The sequence below is a fragment of the Capricornis sumatraensis genome, chromosome 2 (genome assembly GCF_032405125.1).
Source record: "Capricornis sumatraensis isolate serow.1 chromosome 2, serow.2, whole genome shotgun sequence".
Taxonomy (NCBI): domain Eukaryota; kingdom Metazoa; phylum Chordata; class Mammalia; order Artiodactyla; family Bovidae; genus Capricornis; species Capricornis sumatraensis.
The window spans coordinates 111,577,971-111,587,775 of record NC_091070.1 but is presented as its reverse complement, the minus strand read 5'-3'; the positions used below and the strand labels follow the sequence as shown (position 1 = coordinate 111,587,775).

Here is a 9,805-nt window from a genome sequence, read left to right as displayed (position 1 = left end):
CTGATGTTTGGGTCCCACATCCGCCTCCCAATTCAGGTTTAATTAGCTTGGGGTATGGCTTGGTAATTCTACTGTGGAACCATGTTTAAGACCCTCTTCTCAGCACTATCCCATGTGCTGATAGAAAAAGAGTGGTGAAAGGAGAAGGAAATACACTCCCCCAGGGCACAAGGGGTCAGTGAAACATCAGAGCCAGAAACACGGGAAGTGTAAGGTGTAATCCTCAGAAGGCATCTTCAGGATTAGCGAAAGGGCCTCGGGGCCATAGGTGGCATTTGACTAACATGTCATCATGGTTTTTTTTACTTGAGCACCTGCCAGTTAAGGATGTTAGGACTGAAGGTCCCACAGCATAGACACTGCTAATCTCTTCTGGCAACAGGACAAAGTCTTACATGTTCATATCTCCAATGTCTCCCACCAAACACTGGTTTTTATCAAAGCCCCCAGTGAACACAGACTGCTCCTTCCCCAGGATGATGCTGGCCTTTGCCCCCAAAGAGGTTCCCTCCTCCAGACTCCTCCTCACAATGGGCTTCCCATCCACCTAGAGCCCTGTGATCTCAGAGGCAAACTCCCAGATCATACGGAAGTGCTTTGGTGCAGGAGAACCCTCAGGAGACTTGAAAAAGATGTCAGCTCCACCCATGATACACTGTACCTGCCAGTCCCTCATTATGTTGAAGAAGAGAATCTCATTATGCTGTTTTCTTGTGGTGTAAGGGAAGAGGCTATAGTTGAAGGTCAGGTCAGTAGAGATGTGCAGGCACACATGAAGGCCTGGGGTGGTTTAGTTAAGTGTGCAGTCAGCGTCACGGAGGAATTATCCGACGCTTTGGCGAACACAAAGTCCTTTGTGTGCATATCTGTAAGGGTGAAAAGACAGAGAAGGGAAATGTCAACAGTGGAGCTTTGTTAAAAATCAAAATTCAACTGAGTAAATCTAAAGATATAATTGTCATTATTCAGTGATTCGTGAACTGGGCAACATCCTATCTAGCAGGTAGAAAGGAATTTCAAAGAGCTGTACAAAATTAAAGACTTTTATAGACAGAAGAGAATAGGAAGAGAACTTTTTAGCAAAGAGTGGGTTATTTCAGTGGGCTATTTAGCAAAGGCCTATGACAAGGTCACCATCCTATGGAGGGAAAATGGCATCTTATTGGGTAGATTACCTCATTAGAGAGGCCAGGTAATTCCAGACTGACAAGGTAAATGTCACATTCCTGGGAGAGGCTGAAATTACAATTAGAATAGTTATTGCAGTTTGACTTGCTAACATGGGGCTTAACACAGGTGACTCCATTTCCAAACAGCTGTCTCTCTCTCTTTTTCTTAACAGTTCTGCCCTTTTGATCAGGCTGAGATGTCTCCAGCTGGTATGCAGGACCAGAAGTCAAATGGAGCCTTCTGTGACTACGAGATGTGTACCTAAGGTTCAAGTTCCTGGATTTTGGCTGCCATTCGGGTAGGGAGAAGGATCATGCGTCTCTTCCAAAGAGATTCAAGGGCAATCTTTTTTCTCAGTGATTCCAAATCAGAATGGGAGAAAGTGGAAACATTTCTTTGGAGATTTATAACCAAATTCATTAGGAAAATAGAAAAATTCAGGACCCAGTCCAACTTGTAGATATATAACAAAATCTCAAAGATAAGCAACAGGATTAGAACTTAATATCTACAGATGTGCACACACAACTTTTTTCTCTATACTCATTCCCATTTTTATTTTATAATCATTTTATAATCACCCCCATTTTCAAAAATCAAAGATAACCACAGTGCAACTAATTTATTTGCACTAAATTTGGCCTTTGTTGTTGTTGTTGTTGTTGTTGTTGTTCAGTCACTAAGTCCTTTGTTGTTGTTGTTGTTGTTGTTGTTGTTGTTGTTGTTCAGTCACTAAGTCATGTCCAACTTTCTGCGACCCCATGGACTGCAGCACACCAGGCTTCCCTATCCACCACTCTCTCCTGGAGTTTGCTCAAACACATGTCCATTGAGTCAGTGATGCCATCTAACCATCACATCCTCTCTCCCCTGCTTCTCCTCCTGTCCTCAGTCTTTCCTGATTATTTACAAAAATGCAGCAAGATAGTGATTGACCATGCAAGCTCTTTTGAAGACTGCTCTGTTGAACCCTTGTAAGTAAAATACCAGGCCATTTTCCCAAGGGACTTTATTGACTCCAGAGAGTAAACCTTAATTCCTTAAAACTGATGGTTATCTAAATAGCAAAAGCAATCTTGAGAAAGAACAGTGGAGCTGGAGGAATCAACCTCCCTGCCTTCAGACTATACTACAAAGCTACAGCCATCAAGACAGTATGGTAGTGGCACAAAAATAGAAATATAGATCAATGGAACAAGATAGAAAGTCCAGAGATACATTCATGCACCTATAGGCACCTTAGCTTTGACAAAGGAGGCAAAAATATACAATGGAGAAAAGACAGTCTCTTCAATAAGTGGTGCTGGGAAAACCAGTCAGCTATGTATAAAATAATGAAATTAGAACACTGCCTACCTCTATACATAAAAACTAATCTCAAAATGGATTAAAGACTTAAATGTAATGCCAGGAACTATAAAACTATTAGAGGAAAACATAGACAGAACACTCTTTGACATAAATCACAGCAAGATCTCCCATTACCCACCTCCTAGAAAATCCCATGGTGGGAGGAGCCTGGTAGGCTGCAGTCCATGGGGTGGCTAGGAGTCAGACACTACTGGGTGACTTCACTTTCACTTTTCCCTTTCATGCACTGGAGAAGGAAATGGCAACCCACTCCAGTATTCTTGCCTGGAGAATCCCAGGGACAGAGGAGCCTAGTGGGCTGCCATCTATGGGGTCGCACAGAGTCGGACACGACTGAAGTGACTTAGCAGCAGCAACAGAGTAATGGAAATAAAAATAAACAAATAAACAAACTTAACCCCAAAACTTGCACAATGAAGGAAACTATAAGAAAAGTGAAAAGACAAATTTTAGAGTGGGAGAAAATAACAGCAAAGGAAACAACTGACAAAGGATTAACCTTCAAAATATACAAGCAGCTCATGGAGCTCAATACCAGAAAAACAAACAACCCTGTCAAAAAGTGGGAAGATGACCTAAACAGACATTTCTCCAAAGAAGACATACAGATGGCTAATATACACACACAACTGAGCGACTGAACTGAACTGAACTGAATATACACATGAAAAGATATTCAACATCACTCATTATTAGTTATATGCAAATCAAAACTACAATGCGGTATCATCTCACACTGGTCAGAATGTCCATCATCAAAAAGTCTACAAACAATAAACGCTGGAGAGGATGTGGAGTAAAAGGAACCCTGTTGTGCCATTAGTGGGAATGCAAATTGATACAGCCACTATAGAGAACACTACGGAGATTCCTTTAAAAACTAGGAATAAAACTACCATATGACCCCAAACTCCCACTACTGGGCAGATAGCCTGCAGACACCATAATTGAAAAAGACACATGTACCCCAATGTTCATTGCAATACTGTTTACAATAGCTGACATGAAAGCAACCTATATGTCCATCAACAGATGACTGGATAAAGAAGTTATGGTGCGTATGCACAATGGATTATTACTCAGCTATAAAAGGAAGCATTTGAGTCAGTTCTAATGAGGGAGATGAGTCTGGAGCCTATTATACAGAGTGAAATAAGTCAGAAAGAGAAAGACAAATATATTAACACATATTTATGGAATCTAGAAAGATAATACTGATGATCCTGCTTGCAGGGCAGTGAAGGAAACACAGACATAAAGAACAGAATTTTGGACACAGTGGGGAAGCAAAGGGTGGGGGGATTTGAGAAAGTAGCATTGAAACATATACATTACTATATGTATAATAGATATCCAGTGGGAATTTGCTATATGACACAGGGAACCCAACGCTGGTGCTTTGTGACAACCTAGAGGGGTGGGATGGGGAGGGAGGTTTAAGAAGAAGGGGACATATGTGTAGTTACAACTGATTCATGTTGATGTATGGCAGAAACTATCACATCATTGTGAATTAATTATTCTCTAATTAAAAATAAAAATTTAAAAGGAATGGTCATATCCCAGTCTATGCACATCTCCCTCAAATATGACATTTCAGCTAAAACCTTGGTAATATAACCTGTATTTGTAATTGTGTACTGTTAGAAGGAGAACAGATTCTTACTGAATTTATGTAAATGACTAACCCTAATGCCATGAAAAGAATATTCAAGAGTTTTGGGGAGGGATCAGGTAGAGACAAAAAGTAAATGTTTCATCTTTGTTTACAAAGGTATACTTTGCCAAATTGCTTTAAGTCATAGACAGCTTAAGAAAAAAGATTTTCTGAAATTTGGAAAGAAAAATATTAAGGAACCAGCAATATTTCAAACAAAAAAATTATAATCTTCCTCCTTAATTCATTCAGTTTAGTTCAGTCACTCAGTTGTGTCTGACTCTTTGCGACCCCATGAATCGCAGCACGCCGGGTCTCCCTGTCCATCAACAACTCCCAGAGTTCACTCAGATTCACATTCATCGAGTCAGTGATGCCATCCAGCCGTCTCATCCTCTGTCGTCCCCTTCTCCTCCTGCCTCAATTCCTCCCAGCATCAGGATCTTTTCCAATGAGTTAACTCTTCGCATGAGGTGGCCAAAGTATTGGAGTTTCAGCCTCAGTATCATTCCTTCCAAAGAACACCCAGGATTGATCTCCTTTAGAATGGACTGGTTGGATCTCCTTGCAGTCTAAGGGCCTCTCAAGAGTCTTCTCCAACACCACAGTTCAAAAGCATCAATTCTTTGGCACTCAGCCTTCTTCACAGTCCAACTCTCACATCCATACATGACTACTGGAAGAACCATAGCCTTGACTAGACGGACCTTTGTTGGCAAAGTAATGCCTCTGGTTTTTAATATGCTATCTAGGTCAGAGAAGGCAATGGCACTCCACTCCAGTACTCTTGCCTGGAAAATCCCATGGACAGAGGAGCCTGGTGGGCTGCAGTCCATGGGGTCGCGAAGAGTCGGACACGACTGAGTGACTTCACTTTTACTTTTCAGTTTCATGCATTGGAGAAGGAAATGGCAACCCACTCCAGTGTTCTTACCTGGAGAATCCCAGGACCGGGGAGCCTGGTGGGCTGCCATCTCTGGGGTCGCACAGAGTCGGACACAACTGAAGCGACTTAGCAGCAGCAGCAGGTTGGTCATAACTTTCCTTCCAAGGAGTAAACGTCTTTTAATTTCATGGCTGCAATCACCATCTGCAGTGATTTTGGAGCCCAAAAAAATAAAGTCTGACACTGTTTCCACTGTTTCGCCATCTATTTCCCATGAATTCATTCAGTCCTGTGTAATTAATATTTGTTTGATCAAATCCAGCTTTTCCATCAGTTCTGTAAAATTTTACTCCAATCAGTTTTATGATCTTAAAGCTAACAGAAACCTGTACTTGTCAAAGCCTTTCCACTAATCTTCTTGAAGATGAAGCACACTTGAGGAAACACTTTTGCAAAAGCATCTGAGTAAAACAATAACTGTCTGTAAATGACAAAAAACTTTAAAATGCCCAACATTAAAAATCTGTTGAGAGCTCATTTTAATGGCATTGACAAGGAAATTTGCATATTTCTGTGACATAGAATGTTTTAAGATAACTGGAGTTATGACTGATAATCATACCAGGATATGTCAGATTTCTAGGAATTTATCACAATTTTACAAAATTTATAACATACAAATACAGCATAAAGAAGGCTTAGTACTACTTCTTACTTGACAATGCTTCCAATATTGTTTAATATATCAAATAAACCAAATTGTTTAACATTTCCTTTTCTACAAAGAGAGAACAAGTGTTTTAAAATTTTGCAGGGGACCTGTAATATCCCAAAGTTAGTTTGAGGTCAAAATGACTTCATTTAGAATTTGACCTGGGGGAAGTTTGTCAAAGAAATCAAAAGATTTTAAAGTCCTTGGTCAAGCAGGATCATAGATCACTGTGAAAAAATACTGTTATCCATTTAACAATAATAGCAATTAAAGACTTCAAAGGCAAATGCAGGAAGTTAAGTAATGGTAAAGAAAAACGTAGCTCTTTTACTAAAGAAGACTCGCTTTCTTAACTAATCAAAAGACCCGATAAAGATAGCACAGGAAATTATTCTGATAAGACACAAAATTGTTCTTTTCTAAGCAAATTACTTAAAAGGTCAAAAAAGAAAACTTTTACAATCTCTTATCAAGAGCGGAACAACAGTTCAATAAAACCTTACTGTTTTCACAGAGGGGAAAAGCACATTCTAACTTTATAACTGCTTCCTTTTGATATTAAAGTTTATTCACTAGAATTCATTTCCACCTTAGCCAGTCTTCAGTTCAGTTTAGTCACTCAGTCGTGTCCGACTCTTTGCGACCCCATGAATCACAGCACGCCAGGCCTCCCTGTCCATCACTAAACTCCAGGAGTTCACTCAGACTCACATCCATCGAGTCAGTGTGATGCCATCCAGCCATCTCATCCTCTGTTGTCCCCTTCTCCTCCTGCCCCCAATCCCTCCCAGCATCACAGTCTTTTCCAATGAGTCAGCTCTTTGCATGAGGTGGCCAAAGTACTGGAGTTTCAGCTTTAGCAACATTCCTTCCAAAGAAATCTCAGGGCTGATCTCCTTCAGAATGGACTGGTTGGATCTCCTTGCAGTCCAAGGGACTCTCAAGAGTCTTCTCCAACACCACAGTTCAAAAGCATCAATTCTTTGGCACTCAGCCTTCTTCACAGTCCAACTCTCACATCCATACATGACTACTGGAAAAACCATAGCCTTGACTAGACGGACCTTAGTCGGCAAAGAAATGTCTCGGCTTTTGAATATGCTATCTAGGTTGGCCATAATTTTTCTACCAAGGAGTAAGCGTCTTTTAATTTCCTGGCTGCAATCACCATCTGTAGTGATTTTGGAGCCCAAAAAAATAAAGTCTGACACTGTTTCCACTGTTTCCCCATCTATTTCCCATGAAGTGATGGGACCTGATGCCATGATCTTTGTTTACTGAATGTTGAGCTTTAGGCCAACTTTTTCACTCTCCTCTTTCACTTTCATCAAGAGGCTTTTTAGTTTCTCTTCACTTTCTGCCATAAGGGTGGTGTCATCTGCATATCTGAGGTTATTGATATTTCTCCTGGCAATCTTGATTCCAGCTTGTGTTTCTTCCAGTCCAGCATTTCTCATGATGTACTCTGCATATAAGTTAAATAAGCAGGGTGACAATATACAGCCTTGACATACTCCTTTTCCTATTTGGAACCAGTCTGTTGTTCCATGTCCAGTTCTAACTGTTACTTCCTGACCTGCATACAGATTTCTCAAGAGGCAGGTCAGGTGGTCTGGGATTCCCATCTCTTTCAGAATTTTCCACAGTTTATTGTGATCCACACAGTCAAAGGCTTTGGCATAGTCAATAAAACAGAAATAGATGTTTTTCTGGAACTCTCTATGTTTTTCCATGATCCAGCAGATGTTGGCAATTTGATCTCTGGTTCCTCTGTCTTTTCTAAAACCAGCTGGATCATCAGGAAGTTCACGGTTCATGTATTGCTGAAGCTTGGCTTGGGGAATTTTGAGCATTAATTTACTAGCATGTGAGATGAGTGAAAATGTGTGGTAGTTTGAGCATTCTTTGGCATTGCCTTTCTTTGGGATTGGAATGAAAACGGACCTTTTCCAGTCCTGTGGCCACAGCTGAGTTTTCCAAATTTTCTGGCATATTGAGTGAAGCACTTTTACAGCATCATCTTTCAGGATTTGAAATAGATCAACTGGAATTCCATCACCTCCACTAGCTTTGTTCATAGTGATGCTTTCCAAGGCCCGCTTGACTTCACATTCCAGGATGTCTGGCTCTAGATGAGTGATCACACCATCGTGATTATCTGAGGCGTAAAGATCTTTTTTGTACAGTTCTTCTGTGTATTCTTGCCACCTCTTCTTAATATCTTCTGCTTATTTTAGCCAGTCTTAACCATGCATAATAACCTTTACCAGATTCCTTTTCCACAAACCTTATACAACTTTCTTCTTTATTTATTTTTATTTTTCTTAAGATTTATTTGCTTATTTATTTGGCTGTACCAGGTCTTAGTTGTAGATTTCAGACCTTCAATCTTCACTGTGGCTGTGGGATCTAGTTCCCTGACCAGCGATTAAACCTGGGCCACCTGTATTGGGAGGGCAGAGGCACTCTGACAGCTTTTAACTGCCTGAGCACAGCTTTTAACTGCCTGAGCCATGTTGACCAAATATGTGGGTTTTTTTCTTTTTTTACTTTTATGATTCTCATTAGCAATAGCCTTTACTTTACTAGACCCAGTACAGCTTAAGTCGAACTCAGTACAATCTGAAACCCAGTCTAATTTTTCAGCGGGACCTAGTCCTGCTCCAGCTGTTCACCTGATGTGGAATTTGTGGGGTAGATAAAGAACTGAACCAGCAGGTCCCCAACTATCAATTGCAGACTGAGGTTCCACACAGTGGAGAACTTCAGACTAAGTCATCGATCATTCCCTACATGGAATCTGAGGACAGAAACAAGGGCTGAGGTTTCAAATCAAATAGGGAACTGACTAGCAAGCCAATTAGACCAGGAGCTTGATACAAAGAGACCAGAGCTTAGAACATAGAGCAACTTGCCCAGAGCCCCGCTGAAGATGACTGAACCAAAAAACCTCCAAGGAGACCACACTCATGTCTCTTGTTTTGAAAACTCTTGAAAGAAAACTTTGAAGTCTGTCACTGCCTCCAAATCTGCTAAATTAACTGAGTAAATGGAAAGATCTAATTGGCTTTAATTCAATGACTCTTGAAGCAGGCAACCTCCCATCTAACAGAAAGGAATTTTGAAGAACTTATCCAAATAAAAGCCTTTTATAGGAAGAAAGCAGTAAGAAGCAGAAGATTCTAGCAAAGGGTGGATTATTTCAGGCAAGGTCACCTTCCTATGGGAGAAGGAAAGGGTTTTATTGGGTGGGTTACCTCATTAATCCTGATTTTGTAATTTCAGATTGACTGGTGAAAGGTCACATTTTGGGGAGAGATTGAAGCTGCAGTTAGGTTAGGTATTAGGTCTTGGTTTGCTGACTTGGGAGTTAACACAACTGACTTCATCTTGGGCCTGTTGTCTCTTTTCTCTCTTTGTTAGGCCACAAAGATGCATTCTTTTACTATGTACAAGAGATTGGACTTAAAAACTGCAGACTGCCTTCTTTGCTCCCCAATGCTGGCTATTTTCCCTAACTTGGCTTTGCACAGACAGCCTTGATACAAAAGCCCAGCTACCACCCGAAGCAGCACCTACCTACCTGAGAAAAAGCACTAAAGAGGCTGATGATGACCAGGAAACATGGTGACAACTTCTCCATGTTCCTTCCTGTGGTCACTGTGCCCAGAATCTGGGTTATCCTCCTGGAAAGAGCAGTATCAGTTGGGCTTTCTGGGGCTTGGGTGTCTGAGATCCCTCTGACTCAGGACTGCCCCCTTTGACTTTATATGTGCAATAGTCAGATTGTCTTAGCTGATGGGTAAATGATTTCCCAAAACTGCTCCTTAGAACCATAAATCAAAGCTCTAAGAACAAAAATACCAATACAAATCACAAAACGGGAGACCAACATGGGTTATTTATTAGCGACTCCATGTTGCCTACTGGAGCTCCAATAGCTCTGCATTGCAGTGTTTCATGAATTAAAACAGTCACATCTTGTGTATCTATCCTGGAGAAATGTTGC

The 9,805-nt window shown here is 40.9% G+C and overlaps 1 pseudogene; it reads right to left on the bottom strand.

Annotated features, from left to right (window-relative positions):
• Nucleotides 1–302: 302 nt before the first annotated feature.
• Nucleotides 303–9,439, bottom strand: LOC138097621 (C-reactive protein-like; annotated as a pseudogene).
• Nucleotides 9,440–9,805: the final 366 nt, after the last annotated feature.